Source organism: Rhinopithecus bieti, unplaced genomic scaffold, assembly GCF_001698545.2.
Source record: "Rhinopithecus bieti isolate Rb0 unplaced genomic scaffold, ASM169854v2 scaffold_5313, whole genome shotgun sequence".
In the NCBI taxonomy this organism is placed as follows: Eukaryota; Metazoa; Chordata; class Mammalia; order Primates; family Cercopithecidae; genus Rhinopithecus; species Rhinopithecus bieti.
In genome coordinates, this window is record NW_016804705.1 from 249821 (window position 1) to 268295 (window position 18475).

The 18475-nt window shown below is 35.7% G+C and overlaps 1 protein-coding gene across 1 annotated transcript in view; it reads right to left on the bottom strand.

The window, feature by feature from the left end:
* Positions 1-18475, bottom strand: part of THSD7B (thrombospondin type 1 domain containing 7B) — a gene marked incomplete at its 3' end in the record, with an annotated part of 522306 nt that overhangs the window by 230995 nt on the left and 272836 nt on the right. The window lies entirely within an intron of this gene.

Consider the following 18475-nt stretch of genomic DNA (forward strand, 5'->3'; position numbering starts at 1 on the left):
TAGTTCTCATGCTGTTACGACTTTAGCACATTATCATTGTCTAGGACTGATCATTGAGCAAAATTTTGAAAAATTATGGGCTCATTTAAAAAATGAGAGAGAGAGAGAATAGAATTTGAAATAACTATCACAAGTAACTACCTAGGTATTCAAGAGTCAAAGAAAAAATGATCTCAATAAAATGTTGAACACAGCAAGCAACAGCAACAGCCTACTTTTAAACTGTAACTGAAAACAGGGTTTGCAATAACTATAAGTGGGTCAGACAACTTTGCCCTCCTGGCATAAGGTTTTAAGGTAATTGAAAGGTTCATGAATTAAAGATAACCCTTTCTAAAATATTAGAAATCTATAGCTATCATCTGGCACATTATTTAACAAATTGCTAAGGATTTTTATGAACTTTGCACATGCCAGACATGATTCTTATAAACAGCATTGGGGTACTGTCTCCCAGCTGGCTTTAATCAGCTGGAATGGAATGCAATCAGCATCACAAATTAATAATACTCCTTTTCGTGATCATTTTATTCCATAAAGAAATGAGGAATGGGTAAAATGCTGTTAAAATCACAAAATAATGTTTCCGAAGGGAACATTAGTTTGATTTGAAGATGCCCATGATTGCTTATATATGATTTCCCAAAGTAACAGACTTGAATGGATGCTTCTGAAGCCATTTCCACTTTGATTGTAGAGTCAAATAAAGAGTTTTGCCACAGGACAAAATGTGGCAAAAATCACTAACTTTATCTAACTTTATCCCAGTTTATGGAAACAGTTACATGTATACACACTCACACACATGCATCTACACACATTGACATTCAGAAAATCAACATTTTAGATGGTCAGAAAATACTATTTCATAACTATTTTATAATATGGTTGATTTAATTTTCAAAACTTTTAGAGTTAGTATCACTTTCTGAAACCTCCAGAAAAAGCAAACCTCCGCCTGTCATCCAGGGATATGCTATCTATATTTATAAATGACCAAACTTTCAAGATAATAGGAATAAAAAATGTAGCATTTAGATTCCTGTGTCTTGACCTTGGCTTTAACATTAAGTTAAACTTTTGTGCCCTCCACTCCCATGCCCCTAGTAAAACCGAAAAGGAAAAAAAAAAAAGGAGTTCATAGAGATAGGATAAAGAACTGTTCTACACAGCTCATGAAATACTACTACTGTTTCAGATAGACACTTTGATTTAACGTGCATTGGCAGACAGTTCAAAAATTATGACTGAGCTCTTATGTGACACACGAACCCGCTACAAAGCTTGAATTACTCATTTGTTTATCTCATAAAGCATGGGCTGGTGCAACATAAGGACATTTCTAGCACACTCCATGGAGACATAATCTGTAACTGTTTAAAATGATAAAAGGCTAACAAAATGGATTGAACACTGCATATCAAGGGCATATGATTAACAGCCCTCAGAAAATCAAAAACCAGAGAAAACACAAAAAAAGCATGAATATGAACATCTGGTCTTGCAGTTATGGATACTCTCAGTAGGCATTCAGTTGCAAACGATTACTTTTTACTTATTAAATCATACTTGGCTTTTGACACCACCTTGTGTAATCTGCATCTAGAGAGTATACTGGAGACATTTTAATCATATCTTCTGTTGAGTATCTACATCAACTGGATATTCATAAAATTTTGCATTTGGTTCTTTCATAATATCTTTCTTCACATTAGAGCCTTTAAGATGGTTCAGACGCCTCCATATAGAATTTTCCACATTGTTGAATTTACACAAACAAAATGATTAATAATCCAATTTAAGTGCAGCTACTGTGAAACTCTGGCCTACATTTCCTCTAGTAATGCTTTCTATTTTTTTTTTTTTGAAAGTGAGGCCTGAATTAAATTTAAAGCATAATACAATAGAGTTCTATAACTTCTTCCTGTGATTTGATTATAACAATTCTAATTTTAACGCTTTAGAGATGAACATCTAAGCACAATAATTCTAGTGGAACTATAACATTAAGAACTATTTATCATATAAATAACTCTTAAGTCACTGTATAAGTTTATATCCTAAGCACAGAAGTTGAAAAAATTCGAGCATATAACACATCCAAACTCAATTGTAGAGTCCAAGGTTAATTAAAGGGGATGTGACATCGAGATCTGCCCAAATTCACACAACTAGATAGCAGCTGAGCCAAGAAGGCAGAGTAAGCCCAGTGTCTCTTCCTTATGCTCTACTGCTTCTCCTCTTGTTATAAAAAAAAAAAAAAAAGCAATATCAATAAATGTAAGTCATTCCAAAGAAGCCTAGTGAAAAGGTGTCCTCTCCGTTCCCAGTACATGGTACCATCACTCCAGCTCCCCAGAGTCCACACTTTCTACTGCTTCTGTTATTAAAGTCATATCTTCCATAACTATAAATTCTATACTAATTCTTTCATTGACTTATTAATCAGTGGAACACTACTGACTTCTCACTGTGGTAACATGTAACTCATACCCACTCACAGGAATGTTCTGTTTCTTAAACCACCTGGTAGCACAACAGCATTAGCTTGTCTATATCAACCTTCATCTCTTCTTTCTTCCTTCTGTCTCAACTTCTGCCCTGGTAGTTTTACATTGTCAAGGTTGATTAATATTTAAATTCCATAATTATTTTGTGCTTTCTCATCAAGCAAGGGTTGGGGAGTTTTTTCTGTAAAAGGACAGATGTTAATGATGTTAGGCTTTGTGGAAAATAATAAGTGTTGGTGAGGATGTGGAGCTACTAGAATCCTTGTGCACTGTTGATAGGGTTGTAAAGGTACAGAAGCTATGGAAAATAGTATGGAGTCTCCTCAGAAAGTTAAACATAGAACTATATGATCCAGCAATTCCGCTTCTACATGTTTATTTTAAAAAATGAAAACACGTTCTCAAAGAGATATTTGTGCACCTATATTCATTGCACAGCATTATTTACAATAGCCAAGAAGTGGAAGCAACCTAAATGTCCACCAATGAATGAATGGTTAAAGAAAATGTAGTGTATATACACAAACATAAAATAATTGCATAGTACTTTCAGAGAGATAAAGAAAAATAATTTATAGGTTAGAATTTTACAGTAAACCCACACTATCCTATCCATGTGTGAGGAGAAAATAAAACTTCAAAACAATTACACCTACAAAAAATGTATAACACTTTCTAGACCTAGACCACTCTGGAAGAATTGAAAGTTGTACTTCAGAAAGAAGAAAAATAATTTGAGAAAATAATTGGTATAAGAATCAATGCTACTTAGGGATATGCTCAATCAAGGACATGTGGGGTGGGGGGAAGGGAAAGAGAGAGAGAGAGATTGAGCGAGAGAGAAAGAGAGAGAGAATGGAATATTAGTATTATTATGCAGAGCCTTATTAAATTGAATATGATACAGCCATATTAAAGAAGAAAATCCTGTCATATGTTACAACACGAATGAACCTGGCAGACATCATGCTAAGGGAAATAAACCCATGGCAATAAAACACATATTGCATTATTTCACTTATATGAACTATCTAAAGTAGTCAAAATCTCAGAAATATAAAGCAAAATGATGGACTAGGGAATAGGGAAAAGGAGTATAGTGTTTCAGTGGCTAGTGAGTTTGTTTTGCAAGATTAAACTGTTCTAGAGATCTGTTGCACAACAATGAACATAAAGTTCACACTTTGCACTGTACATTTAAAAATGGTTAGGATGGTAAAGTTTAAGTGTCTTTTACCACTAGAAAAATGCTCTCAAAACAAAGGTAAAGAGGATAAGGGAAGACACAGGAGGCCCTGAAGCAGCCAAGAGCACCCTAGCCTCTCACAAAAATAAAAGGGTAAGCTTTCTGTCCCATTCCCCCACCACACCAAGCAACCTTGAAATGTCATCAAAGTGGGTGCAAATGTTTTCTAAATAAATATATGCCTGTATGTCTATATATATATGTGTGTGTGTGTGTGTGTGCATTTATGTCTGCTCATATATGTGTGTGTGTGCTGAGCTTTTTAAAAAATGTATTTTCTTATCCTTTATTTTCCTTTTTTTTTTTTTTTTTATCAGTTGAATTGCTCACATCCTAAAGTCGTTTTCTAATCTCACATACTATCTAGTCCATGGAATCTACATACCTTCTCTTTCCTTCAGCTTTTATCTGGGTTAGAGTCTAAAAAAGAAAAATGCTAAGCTATTTTTCTTTATTTCTTTCTTCAATTGCTCTTCTTGGTCACAGTCATTAATTCTTTAATACCATATTAATTCATATTCTCTCTCTCTCTCTCTGAGCATGTGACCAAGTAGCATAGTCTCTCACACCCCATTTTTGTTTATCAAATTATGTTTCTTCATTCTGAAGCACATTTTTCAATTCTTCCAGAGAGGTCTATGTCTAGAAAGCATTACATGTTTTGTATGTCTAATTTTTTTCTCCTCACAAATGCATAGTGTGGGTTTGCCATAAAATTCTAGCTTATAAATTATTTTTTCCTTATCTCTCTGAAGGTACTATGCAATTATTTTCATGTAACCAAAATGCTTAATAAAGAAAGTTAATGTCAAAATCTGTTTTATTCTGAATGTACTTCCTCAATTGACCTCATTCTTGGGAATAGTTTCTTCCATTTATTCAGTTGTCTTCCTTGCTTGGTGATACTGCATTTTCTTAAATGTTTGATGGTTAACGATATTTGTATCTGTTTATAGTTAAGATTTGCTGTTAAATTATTTGATATATCAATCTATATGATATGCCTCAGTATAGGGTTAGGGAAGGCAAGAAGTAGCTTCCTCTGATTGCATTCAAGCCTGTTTTCAGAAGAGGGGAGGGTGTTGGGTAGCTGAACATATAAAGAAGATTCTAGAGTCACTCTCTGGACAGGGAACTCCATATTCTACTTAGGTGTCACCAACTTGTCTTATTCTTATAAGTTACCAGGTATCAGACTCCCTTTGATAACATATATATCCCCCCATCACTGCCACTTGACCTAGGTGGGAGTACAGAGGATATGCAAGGGCCAGCCTATTTGTATCTGTTCTGTTAAAGTTGACTACCCACACTTTTATTTGCCTTTAGACCATCATCATGCTCTTTCTATTCCTTATATCCACCCCTTGCAGGCATAGTGCACCCTTGTTTTAGGAGTTCATTTCTATGTAATAATTAGAGAAAATGGTTCTTTCAAACTGGTGATATCTCCTCCAAATGAAGGAAGCTGCACTAGCTGTAACATTCCTGGTGTGTGTCCACTTATTCCTCCCGTGGATAGGAGAAAATCGATCGGGGGTATTTGGAAGAATGTAGTCACATATAAAGTAGCATCTTTTTGTCACTCAAAAGTGGGCCACTCTGCAGAAATTATAAGTTCTCCTTTTTTCATCTCTACCATGAATGTTATACAGGCAGCAAATACATCTGTAAATGTGGAAAGGCCTTTACAGTCTGATGCTTCCATGATTGGGTGGTAAGTTTGTCTTATTCTCATATTAGAAAACTCATTTGTTCCCACATATAAGCCACATTATTCAACATGAGCTTCATATGTGAAATATTTAACTCTCTGTGTCTTAGACCAGTGGTCCCCAACCTTTTTGGCACCAAAGACCAGTTTTGTGGAAGACAATTTTTCCACAGATATGGGGGAGTGGCTTTGGGATGAAACTGTTCCACCTCAGATTGTCAGCCATTAGTTACATGCTCATAAGAAGCCTGCAACCTAGATCCCTCTCATGTGCAGTTGACAATAGGATTTGCTCTCCTGTGAGAATCTAATGTGGCCAATACTGGTCCGTGGCTCAGGTGTTGGGAGCCCCTGTCTTAGACCATTGTCCTTTTTTTCTCCATTGATTCAGAACTCAGAAATAACAAAGGAATGTTATTTTTAGGTCACTTCAAAGAACTCAACATGTGTATTTGAGATTAGTGCTTCTATCACACCTCTAAAGCTTCTTGTCAGCAATTTCTGGTCCACTAAGGGCTTCAGTGTATTGTAAAAGAATGAAGTTATGCATTAGTTAAATTCTATTTTCTATCGTTTTAAGAATACATGTGTGGTATTTTACACTATAGCATGTGCTCAGCCTACATATGGAAATGTGCTCTCTTCTAAAACAAATAAACACTTATTTTAGTGCAGACATTCTCAACTGAAAGTAATTGTACTCCTCTAAGCAGAATTTTAAAACAAGAAGCAGGGTCACGTTTGTTAAAATGACTGAGTGGCAGTATCTGGGACAAAGTCTAAACATCCTGCATTGGCACAGAATGGTCATGCACAGCAAGAGTCATCCTTCCCCAAACACCAATAATGCCTATGTTGGAAAACCCTGTTCAGGGCAACACTTCAATTACTGAAACAATTCTCCTCTCAGACATTACAAATGATACAACAGAAACACAAAGGACAATAAGCAATTACTATAAACAATTACATGTCAACAAACTATAACCTAGAAAAAAAGAACAGATTCTCAGCCACATATAACTTACTAAGACTGAATCATGAAGAAACAGAAAATCTGAACAGACCAATAAGGACTAAGGCGATTCAGTCAGTAATAAAAAGTCTCCCATCACAGAAAACCCAAGGACCTATGTCTTCACAGCTGAATCCTACCAAACATTTAAAAAACTAATACCAATCCGTGCAAAAAAGTCAATTAAAAAAAAAAACCTTGCCAAAAAAAACAAAAACTCTTGCAAACAAATCAAACTCTTGAAACAAACAAACAAACAAACAAAACAAAACAAAACAAAAAAAACGGAAGGGATCACTTCCAAACTCGTTTCATGAGGGAGCATTCTCCTGATATCAAAGTTAGACAAGGCTTTAGAAGAAAGTAAAATTACAGGTCAATATCCTTAATGAACAAAGGGGGAAAATCCCCAAGAAAAAAACTTGCAAACATGAATTCAACAACCATGAAAAAGTCCATCCACCATCACTACCTGGGATTTAGCCCTGGGATACAAGGATGGTTTACTGTATGCAAATCAATAAACATGACACATTAAACAGAATGAATAACAAAAACCATATGATCATCTCCTTAGATATAAAAAAAAATTCACAAATTCAGCATCGTTTCGTGATAAAACAACACAAAACAAAATCCTCTCACTAAACTAGGTATAGAAAGAATGCATCTACACACAATAAAGGCCATATATGAGAAGCCCACAGCTAATATTATATTCAGTGGTGAAAAATTTAAACCTTTCCTCAAGATTTAGAACAAGGCAAGGATGCCCATACTAGCAACTTCTATGTAACATAGTACTGCAAGTCCTTGTCAGAACAATTAGGCAAGATAAATAAACAAAAGGCATCTACATAGGAAAGAAAAGTAAAATTGTCACTGTTTGCTAATGACATAATCTTTCTTATATATGAAAAATCCTACAGAATATACCAAAAGACAACCTTTTATAACTAATTAACATATACAGTAAAGTTTCAGGATACAAAATCAACACAAAAAGTCAGTAGCGATTCTATTTACTAACAATAAACTACCTGGGAAAAAAAAATCAAGAGGACAATCTCATTTACAATAGTTACAAAAAATAAATAAATTTGGGTATAAGTTTAACCAAGGAGGTGAAAGAACTGTACACTAAAAAGCTATAAAACACTGGTGAAAGACAATAAAATATACAGAGAAAAATATATCCCATGCTCATGGATTGAAAGAATATTGTGAAAATGTCCACACTACCCGAAGTAATCTACCAATGCAATGCCAAGTCAATACTAATTTTATCTCTATTAAAATTTCAATGTCATTTCATATAGACATAGAAAAAACCCTAAAATTCACATGGAGCAACAACAAAAATCCTGAATAGTCAATACAATCATGATAAAAACAAAACAAAAAAATACAAAGCAAAAACAGCTGGAGGTATAACACTACCTGGTATCAAATTTTACTATGGAGCTATAGTAATTAAAACGGAATGCTTCTGGCAGAAAAAAGAAAGACACATTAACCAATGGAACAAAATAAGAGTCCATAAATGAACCCATATAGGTATGGTCAATCGATTATTTATAAAAGTGCCTAAGAATATGCAATAGTAAAAAGGACAATCTCTTAAGTGGTGTTGGGAATACTGGGTATCTATATGCAGAAGAATGAAAGTGGACCTTAATCCCACAACACATACAAAAATCAACTCTAAATGGATTAAACACTTAAACATAAGACCATAAAATGTGAAACTACTTGAAGAAAATGTAGAGGAGAAATAAAAATAACAACAAAAAAACTACATGACATTGATCTAGGCAATGATTTTTTGTTTGTTTTTTCATTCGACCCCAAAAGTGCAGTCATCAAGAACAAAAGTAGACAAATGGGATGATATAAAACTGAAAAGCTTCTGCATAGCATGGAAACAACTAAGAGTATGCAAAGACAACCTATGAAGAAAAAATATTTGCAAACCATATATCTGAGAAGGGGTTAATATTCAATATATATAAGGAGCTCAAACAACTCAACAGCAAGAAAACAAAATTTAAAATGGGCAAGAGATCTGAATAGACATTTTTCAAAAGAGGATATACAAATAGCCAACATATAAATGAAAAAATGTTCAACATCACTAATCATTAGGGAAAGGCAAATTAAAACCACGATGAGGTGTCATCTCACATGTTAGAATGGCTATTCTCAACAAGATGAAAGATTACAGGTGTTGGCAAGGACGTCGAGAAAAGAGAACCCTTGTAACTGTCAGTGTAAAATACAGTACAGAAGGTAAAATACAGTATTACAGCCATTATGGAAACTGTAAGAAGGTTCCTCAAAAAAATCAAAAGGAGAATTAGTGTATGATCCAGCAATCCCATTTCTGAGCATTTATCCAAAAGACTTAAGATCAGTTTGTTGAAGAGATGTCCACACTCCCATGTTCATCACAGTACTGTTCACAATAGCCAATTTAGGAAGTAAACCTAAGTGTTCACCAGAAGACAAATGGATAAAGAAAATGTGGTATATGTACACAATGCAATACTATTCATCTTTCAAAAAGAAATTCTGCAATTTGCAATCATATGAATGGAACTGGAGAACATCATGCTAAGTGAAATAAGTGAGGCACAGAAAGACAAAAATACTGCATATTCTCACTTACACATGGAATCTAAAACAATTGAACTCATAGAAACAGAGAGAATGGTAATTATGGAAGCAGGGGTTTGGGGTGTGGAAAAATAATGGTCAATGGGTACAAAATCTCAGTTAAACAGAAGGAATATGATCTTTTGACCTTTTTCATATCTTTTACTCAGTGTAGTAATATAGTTAATAATAGAGTATTGTACATTTCAAATACTATGTCCTTACCACAAAAACTTTTTAAGTATTTGAGGTACTGAATATTCCAACTGGCTTGATTTAATTATTCCACATCGTATTCATAAATCATAACATCACTTTGTACCCATTTATATAATTATAAATTATCAATTTACAAAAAACAATTGTCCTCTGAATTCCTCCTAAAACCTTTACATTCCTTATACCTGAGTTTTAAGATACAAATCATCTGAAACTTAGTTTTTTAAAAGAAGTCTGAATTTTCCTGAAATTATACATATGAAGAATATATTTTAGATTTGTATCTATTTGATTAAAGGAAAGTGTGAGAAGTAGAATCTCAGTTCAAGATAAAATGTCTATGAAAAGGAGAGTGATTTCAACTTTTATTGACTATAAATCACAATGATATATTTTATATGATGTTTATCTCCAATGTACCAAACACTGAACTAGTAAGTTTCCATATCAAAACAATCCTATGATAGAATTATTAGACCTTCACACTAGACAAGAGAAAACTGGGGTATCAGCAGATGAGGCAGCCTGCAAACATATGTAAGTAGAGAAGCTGGGAGGTTGGTCTAATGAAAAAAAAAAAAAGCCCATTCTTTTCCCTCTTTCCTTAACTCAGTACTGCTTCTCTACATAGTTAAATTAGGTAGCAAGAAAAAGCTGAGGAAAGAGGTTCAGGCAAAAATGGGAGAGACATGTCTGTATGGAAGTGAGAAAAAACAGCAACCCTTTCCCTATCTGTCCCTTTCCTCACCAAAGCCACCTGAGTCTTAGGGTTGATTCCCACAGGACTGAGCTTTCTTCTAGAGTCACGTGATAATGACCACTTACATCAAAGCATTTTTCTTTACTGCTGTCACTGAGAGATCAATTTATGAACAACAGCTGCCTTATAGATGTTCCAAATCTCCAAACCACAAATGATGTGCATTATATTTTGAATTATCATTATTCAATTTAGATGTTTGGGCACTCAGTTGAACCCCAGCTCCCAATCCATCCCTTCACAATACTGTATTTTCTACTCTGCTTCATCCATTCTCACGTCCCCAAGAATGGCCAGGAAGACAGTCTCTTGATATTTTTATATTTTCTTCTCCCCTAGCAGTCAGTAGAGCATGAAGGAGCTTGTGCTCATTTGCTCCTCTCTAGTTATTTTTGCATCTACCACAAACACACCTGCTCCAGTGATTTCTGGACGCGCTGGATGCTCGCCATCTGACAGAAACAGTTGTGCTTATTTGTCTGAGCAGAAGGGCCGCATTCTAATGGCACGGGACTCCAACTGATGACACAATTCTTGGATTTCATTATCAGGGATCAGACTTTCATTTATCTTCAAAAGATATTTATTCAGGAAACAAATGTATTTATTCTTCATTGATTTCTAAGAGAACATTTAGGCTCCTACTTCTTTATGTTATCAAAAAAGAGATTACAGATTCCTTCAGAGTGGGGATCATGTATCTATTATATACGCTAACTTATGAGTACATACAAGTAGCCAATTCGTTATAGAGCCATGCAAAAGACAATTGTCAGATGCCAAGGAACCTTCATAAAATCTCTAAAGAGCAATTAACCTCCAGAGTCATGAACTTTACCACATTTCCTGTTCTTTGTCTTTCTCCATCAACAAAAGATTTCATGATGTGTGGTACACACAGAGGCTTTGTAATTGACTAAAGGATAATGTCTTAGTGTGTCAGATTCAAAACCTTCTTCCCTACAACATTCAGTACCACATCCTAAGCAGAATTTTGGTTTCAATGAAGCAACATCAACTGTCATATTTAATTAATATTGCTAATTTGAATTTTTTTGGTTTTAAAACTTTCTGTTGCATTTTATTTTATTACTTTATAATTCATTAACATTATAAAGTAAAGAATATTTCCTTAGTTTTATGTATGTTGACTTATAAGTGGCATTAAAATGAAATGGATGTAAACCAACACTAGGTATATGTAGTCGTTTGTCTCTAAGATGCCATCATGAATTTCTTCTCTCTTCTTTGTGCAAGCAATTCTTCACTGAAAGTCAGAGGTCAGTCCTCCCACCTCCCAACCTTGAATTCCCTGACCCATAACTGCTGTGATCAATAGACCATGGCATGACATCTCAGGCTTGGATGTCAGGAGCCTTGTAGCTTTTACCTAGGTCCCTTAGAGTTCCTGATCTGGGAGAAGCTATTTACCATGCAAAATGCTCAACTAATTTCAGCCTGCTGTAATATGAGTAAGCCTACCTGGCCATTTGGAGGGACTATGTGGAGAAAAAAGTACCTGAATAACCTCAGCTGTTACAACCATTCTTAGCCAGGCTTCAAACTAAAGAAACCTTCAGCACAGTCTCAGCTGCTGTCTGACTGCAACGGATTGAAGGATAAGTGAGAATCACCAAGCCAGCTAATCTTTAGAAGCATAAGAATGAAAATCCAGTGTTGTTTTAACCCCTAAGTTTTGGGGTTATTTGTATATAGCACTAAATAACCAGATTAGTGTCCATAAGAATATAATGGTTTTCCTCTTAAAAAAAAAATTCACATTGGGAGCCATCCTGAAGAAACTTCCAATGGCCAAATTTGGCACAACTTCAGCAATAAAATAATGATAGTAATGGATTAAAACTCATATAGCAAAAGAACTGCCCATGAGTCTGGGCCAATATAAATAGTGGGAAAAATAAATACATAGGAAAGAAGAGACAATTCTTACTTTCAGTAATATTCAAATTAATAAATAGTAAGACTGATGAAAAGTAGATAATCGCTATTTGAAAATCACATTTATAAATTTTGTGGGTAAGAATCACTGATAGTTACTGAAAGTAAGAAGTAAAAGAATGATAAGACACAGGATGCTTTTATACTCTCAAAGTAACCTCACACATAATATGTATTAATTACAAAAGAAAATTTGTCACTTAACAGTGGAAAAATCCTTCAGACACAACATAAACAAAGTGATCAAAATTAATCTGTAATAAGACATGTTGATATCATGTAACTTTTGATTTGATGCTATCATTGCCAAGAAAGTATAACCTCAATCTAATCATGAGAAAGACATCAGACAAACTCCAACTGAGAAACATGCTATGAAATAAATGAGAGGTGATCTTCACAACTGTCAGGGTTATAAGAGATATAGAGTGAAGAACTGTCCTAGACCGGGGAAAACTAAGAATGCATGACAACTAAACACAATGTAGGACCCTGCGGTGAATCTTAAAGACTGAAAAATCAAGACAAAACAAAAGTAGTGGGATAATTGGGGAAATCTGAATAAGTTCTGAATATTAATAGTATTATACCAATGCTGATGTCCTGGTTTAGGTAACTCCATTATTATTATTATTCTCATATAAGATGTTAACAACAGCGAAAGGTGGTATACAAGGAATCAGCCTATGATTTTGCAACTATTTTGTAGTTTTTAAAGTATTTTATATAGAAAGTAAATATAAAGTTGATACATTAAAAAATTGATATGAAGGAAGAATGGAGGATTAAGCATGACTTCAAAGTTGCTTCATTATATTCTTGAAGAACAGACATTTAAATGCATATTTTGAATACTTTTAAAAGTAACGGAAACCTTTTACATATGTAATGCTTTGATAAAATGTTCAAATAAATAAGAAAAAGTTGCTACATAACTCCAGTTTGACAAACACTGTTTTGTGGTATTCTCTTACAGAACACAACTTCATAATTTAATTGCCCATCCTGTGCTCTAGCTCATTGCAGCTCCTCATGGTCTTAGCACAGGGAGCAAGACCATGAAAAGAACTGCTGTTACTGTGACTGATCTGCTGAGTTTTGCACATGTCTTGATTTTGGTTTGATATGCAACCCATCCTAGAGGTGGAGGATGGAAGAGAAGGTTATTTAAGTTCTTTCAACCATCTCTGTAAATTATCTTCTGATGCAAAGGGAAGATCTTTGGCTGCCACACTGATATTGCAAAATCTCACCCAATGTTCGCAATATATTGGACGCGGAGTTGAAGGGATGAAAACTCAACTTATGTGAGCTAAGGTGGACTAAAGACAGATGCTATCATTCAGTTTCAGGACAGCTTCAGAAGACAATAGGTTGGGGAGGAAGCAGGTAACTTACTGGTTTTTCCTGCATCAGCACTTTTTATTGCAGCTTTGGAAGGCAGTTAATTATTTAACAGACATAAATACAAAATTATAAATAGTCCCAAAATATGTAAAGTCTCCTTGAATATTTTTGATGATCTAATCCTCATGATTAACTGTTTCTCTGACACTTTAGTAGTGTTAATTGTGGACTTCCCTCTTCTACTGTCTCAGGAAAACAACACTTAAATCAACGAGCTCTTATATTTCTCTAATTAGTAAGCATCTGCTTTCTTTGAAAATTAAGGTTATTAAATAATATTCATTGACAGTTTACTAATGGAATAGCTTGCTATCAGAAAGAATACCCAAGAAAATTAAGAAAATATATAAACAAATAAATCAGTAGAAAAAATAAGCTACTATAAACTAAAAAAGAAAAAAAAGAAAAGAAAAGCAAGCATTTCAAACTTGATAGGGTAATATTCTTCAATTACAACCTAAGAAACTTTCCTCCTGAATGTGTGGCAGCTAGAATTCTAATCACCATTCTCTGTGCAGGTAAAATCACTTAAAATCAATATCCTGGCCTTTCTTAGGCTGTTGCTATCTTCGAAACTAGCATTTGATCTATTTACTCAAAGTGCGCTGAAGGGCAATAACTACAACTCAAAATCACCTTATTACCCCCTCTGTCCTTAAGCTAGTTCCAATCTGTCTAACTACTGCAATGCATGCCAAACATTATTTCTCTCCCAAAACCAATATTATCACCAACTGTTGCTGATTTATTTAGAGGTTGTGAGCATGGGCTATTAACTTTGGGAGGAAAATTCAACGTGGATAAGAAAAAACTACTTCCAAGTGGGGAAAATAAAAGAAAAGTTAAAATAAAAGAAGCAGGAATTAATGCATCGGTTGATAATCTGTTCTGTGTTGTTTTACCAACCCTTCCTGGAAGGAGAAGGGGGAGCAAGATCAGTTTATAAAGCCCCTGGAGACGTCCTCCTTCCTTGGTCACTTTTATAACTAACAGTCAGTGCCCTCGTTACCTTATTTTTGTGCACTCATAAGATTCCAACACTAAGCAATTCTTGGCTTAAATAAAATCATGAGGTAGTTTTTTAACTTATAAATGGTTGTATTGCAAAAGCTCATATGTAATCGTTAACTTGAATCTCCAAATAGCTACTATAGTTTCTCATAGAAATATAAAGTTTCTGGGGTAGGTTACTGGATGAGTCCATTCCCACACTACTATGAAGAAATACCTGAGACTGGGTAATTTATAAAGAAAGGAGCTTTACTTGACTTATAGTTCCACACTGCTGGGAGGCCTCAGGAAACTTACAATCATGGCAGAAGTCACCTCTTGACAGGTTAGCAGGAAAGAGAATGAGTGCCAGCAGGGGAAATGCCAGATGCTTATAAAACCATCAGATCTCATTAGATTCACTAATTACCATGAAAACAGCATGGGGGAACTGCCCCCGTAAAACAATTACTTTCACTTCCACCTGGTCCCACCCTTGACACATGGGGATTATTACAATCCAAGGTGAGATTTGAGTGGGGACACAGAGCCAAATCATATTAGTTACAGAAATCTAGTTAATCTATTTCTATTCATATTTAACTGTATTCTGTAACCACTCCTATATGGGGAAAATGCATTCAGAAATACCCTAAGAAGGCCGGAAGCACACATTCTCACCAGATGTCCTGATTGGGTCAGTGATTGATGCTGATTTGCTGGGGCAGAGGTTACAGGAGAGTAGGGCTGGCAGAATGGGGAGAAATGGGAGAATTTGAGGGTGAAGGGCATGCAGAGGAGTTAAGATTGAGCTGAAGGGTCAGGGAGAATTTGACACAAGTCACATGAGGTGACAGAAAGGATTGAGGGCTTTGAATGTGGGCTCAGGGTGTGGAGAAAAATAGAGGCAGGGTCTATTCTCCCTTCTCCAACCACTTCCTTTCTCTCTCCCCAACTACGTTCTCACTCCTGTGGAGTTGATGCTGAGCTGGGATGAGCTGAGGTGGGAGGAAAAGAACAGTGATGGTGGAACACAATCTGCCAAATGTACTTCTCTCCTTCTTTCATACTTTTATGGCCACTAGCATGGAGGTAAGAAAAGAAAAGAGAAGAGAAGAGAAGAGAAGAGAAGAGAAGAGAAGAGAAGAGAAGAGAGAAGAAAAGAGGAAAAGAAAAGAGGAAAGGAAAGGAAAGGATAGGAAAGGAAAGGAAAGGAAAAGGAAAAGGAAAAGGAAAAGGAAAAGGAAAAGGAAAAGGAAAGGAAAGGAAAGGAAAGGAAAGGAAAGGAAAGGAAAGGAAGGAAAGAAGGATTTGGAACAGGGATTAGCCGGTATGTCAAATCTGGCCTATCTGTAAATGAAGTAATATTGAATTGCAAACACACATAAATGTCTCCATATTGTCTATGGTTGTTTTCATGCTAAATGGCAAAATTGAGTAGTTGTGACAGAAACCATATGGTTTATGAGACCAAAAATATCTACTCTCTGGCCCTTTGCAGAGTTTGCAAACTTCAGGTTTAGAACCATATTAGAGAATAAGTCATATCAAGTGAGAGAGCTTTTCCATTCAACCTCCTCTTTGTTGCCTCGCCCTATCATCATGGAGTATTTCCTGCTTTTCTTACTGTGGCTGCTGTAGCATTAAGATGATGTAACAGGAGAGACCAGGACTAAAAAGAACAGAAGGTTTCTAAGCAGTTATATAAAGTACGGAACTAAGGGCAGGGAGTGAAGAGAAAGTGCCTGGGGCATCAGAAGAGAATTACCTCTAGCTGTTCAAAGAAAGTTACCTTTCTTATAAAAGGTCAAATAAAGACTCCATGGGACTCTCTTGTTGGCTTTCTATTCTCTACTTCTCTATGCTGTAAAATTGTATATTTCATCTGCCCTCTGGCTTGCTTTTTAGTCCAGGTGGGAACCTTACTTTCTCAACAAGGTAATAATTTCTTCAAATGCAATATTCCTTTTATGTCTTCCATGGTGTGTAGTACAGTCTAGGTACAGGTTGAGCAACGTAAAGTGCAGAAGCTAATTGCACATGTAGAGGCACTCAGAGACAAGGAAATACAAGACTTAATTTAGTCAGGTGAGCATCCCTGATAATTCTGAGAATTTACTGAATAAGAAACCATTATAATTTGCAATTTTTTTCCTCCAAATTTTCCTAAATTTTAAAATGTTACAATTGCAAAATAAATAATTTTTTTAAAGTTTACTTCTTAGCAATTTTAGGAAGTTGCATTTGGAGAAGTCTGAAATTTTAGCAGCCTTTTTGTGTTTTAATATTGGCTTTTCATGACATGTGTGTTATGCCATCATTCATGATGATCTGAGTGGTAACATACTGAAGCGAAGACACTGTGGAGACACTCCAGAAGGAAATAATGTTTAATTTCTGATCTCTGATGGCTCTCAACAGATTCAAACAAATACTAATAAGAGATTTCTTTTTTGGCATCAGACTGTGCATTTTGCTACTTGCCACAAATTGTCCTTAAGGAAAATTAGATTGTTGATTAATACAATATTAACACAGAGCTACATATAATAATAGTGGCATAATATTAATGGCAATAATTATATTAAGAAACATTATATAACTTATCTTTACAATCACTATGTATATCTGACATTATGAACCTTGTCTGACATTATGAACCAAGTCTATTGAAGATTATGTCCCTTGACCAAGATTACATAGCTAGCTAGCAAGGAAACCAAGACAGAAATTCCAATTGGCCTGTACTCAAACCAGATTTCATATCTACAATCCTTTATTTCCTTCCATACTGAACAGTTACTTATTTGTATATGTGTAAACCAGAGTTCTGGGAAATCAGGAGTAGAGTAACAGGCATGAGTTTATAATTTGGTTATCATGGAATTTATAATCTGGTTTTATCACATTATTAATTAAACAGTGGATATTAATCCACTAATCACACAAATTCATAAGTGAAACTTGTAACCAGTGCAATGAAGAGATAGGATGTCATAGGGAGACCTTAGCAGGCTGGAAGACAGAAAATTTCCCTTACTGAGCAGAGAAGGATAAAGTGCAGGATGTGCCAAGGGCCACAGGTTAAACAGAGCAAACTTTTAAAAGGGTTCTAGGAACTGAAAACAGATCAGTGCAGCTGTAGCTGGATTGAGGGAGGAAAGGGCTTTCTTGACCTGCAAAAACGTACAGACACACAGGACTTTAATATCACGTAGAGGATTGTGCCTTTGTCCTAAGAGTAAAGGAAAAATTACTGAAAGATTTTAGGCAAGCAAATGGTATCATTTGATTTCCATACATAAGAGATCATTTTGGCTGCAGAGTAGAGAATAGATTAAAATGATAGTATGAACAACAGTACTGGTGGTGTAGACGAAGACAATTTGAGTCCTCCCAGGAGGTAGATGTATCAGAAACTGTTGTTGGGCAGGGGATGAAGGGGGTTAGATGTCCAGGATGAGTTCTAAACTCCTAGCATCCATCAATCTACCTCTCCACTTGCACAACTATTTCCTCTACCAGACAGACCCTCCCAAAATTTCGCTGGGCAACTTTCAATGAGTCAATGAATATAGTTTCCTTCATTCTTGGATCCACACAATTGATACTACAGGGCCACCTAACTCATTCTGTTGCCCTCTGAAGGTCTGTGTTAGAGGAATGTATTAGTCCATTCTCATGCTGCTATAAAGAACTGCCCCGATGGGGGGCGGAGCAAGATGGCCGAATAGGAACAGCTCCAGTCTCCAACTCCCAGCGCGAGCGACACAGAAGACCGGTGATTTCTGCATTTTCAACTGAGGTACTGGGGTCATCTCACTAGGGAGTGCCGGACAATCGGTGCTGGTCAGCTGCTGCAGCCTGACCAGCGAGAGCTGAAGCAGGGCGAGGCATCGCCTCACCTGGAAGCGCAAGGGGGAAGGGGATCCGTTTTCCTAGCCAGGGGAACTGAGACACACAACACCTGGAAAATCGGGTAACTCCCACCCCAATACTG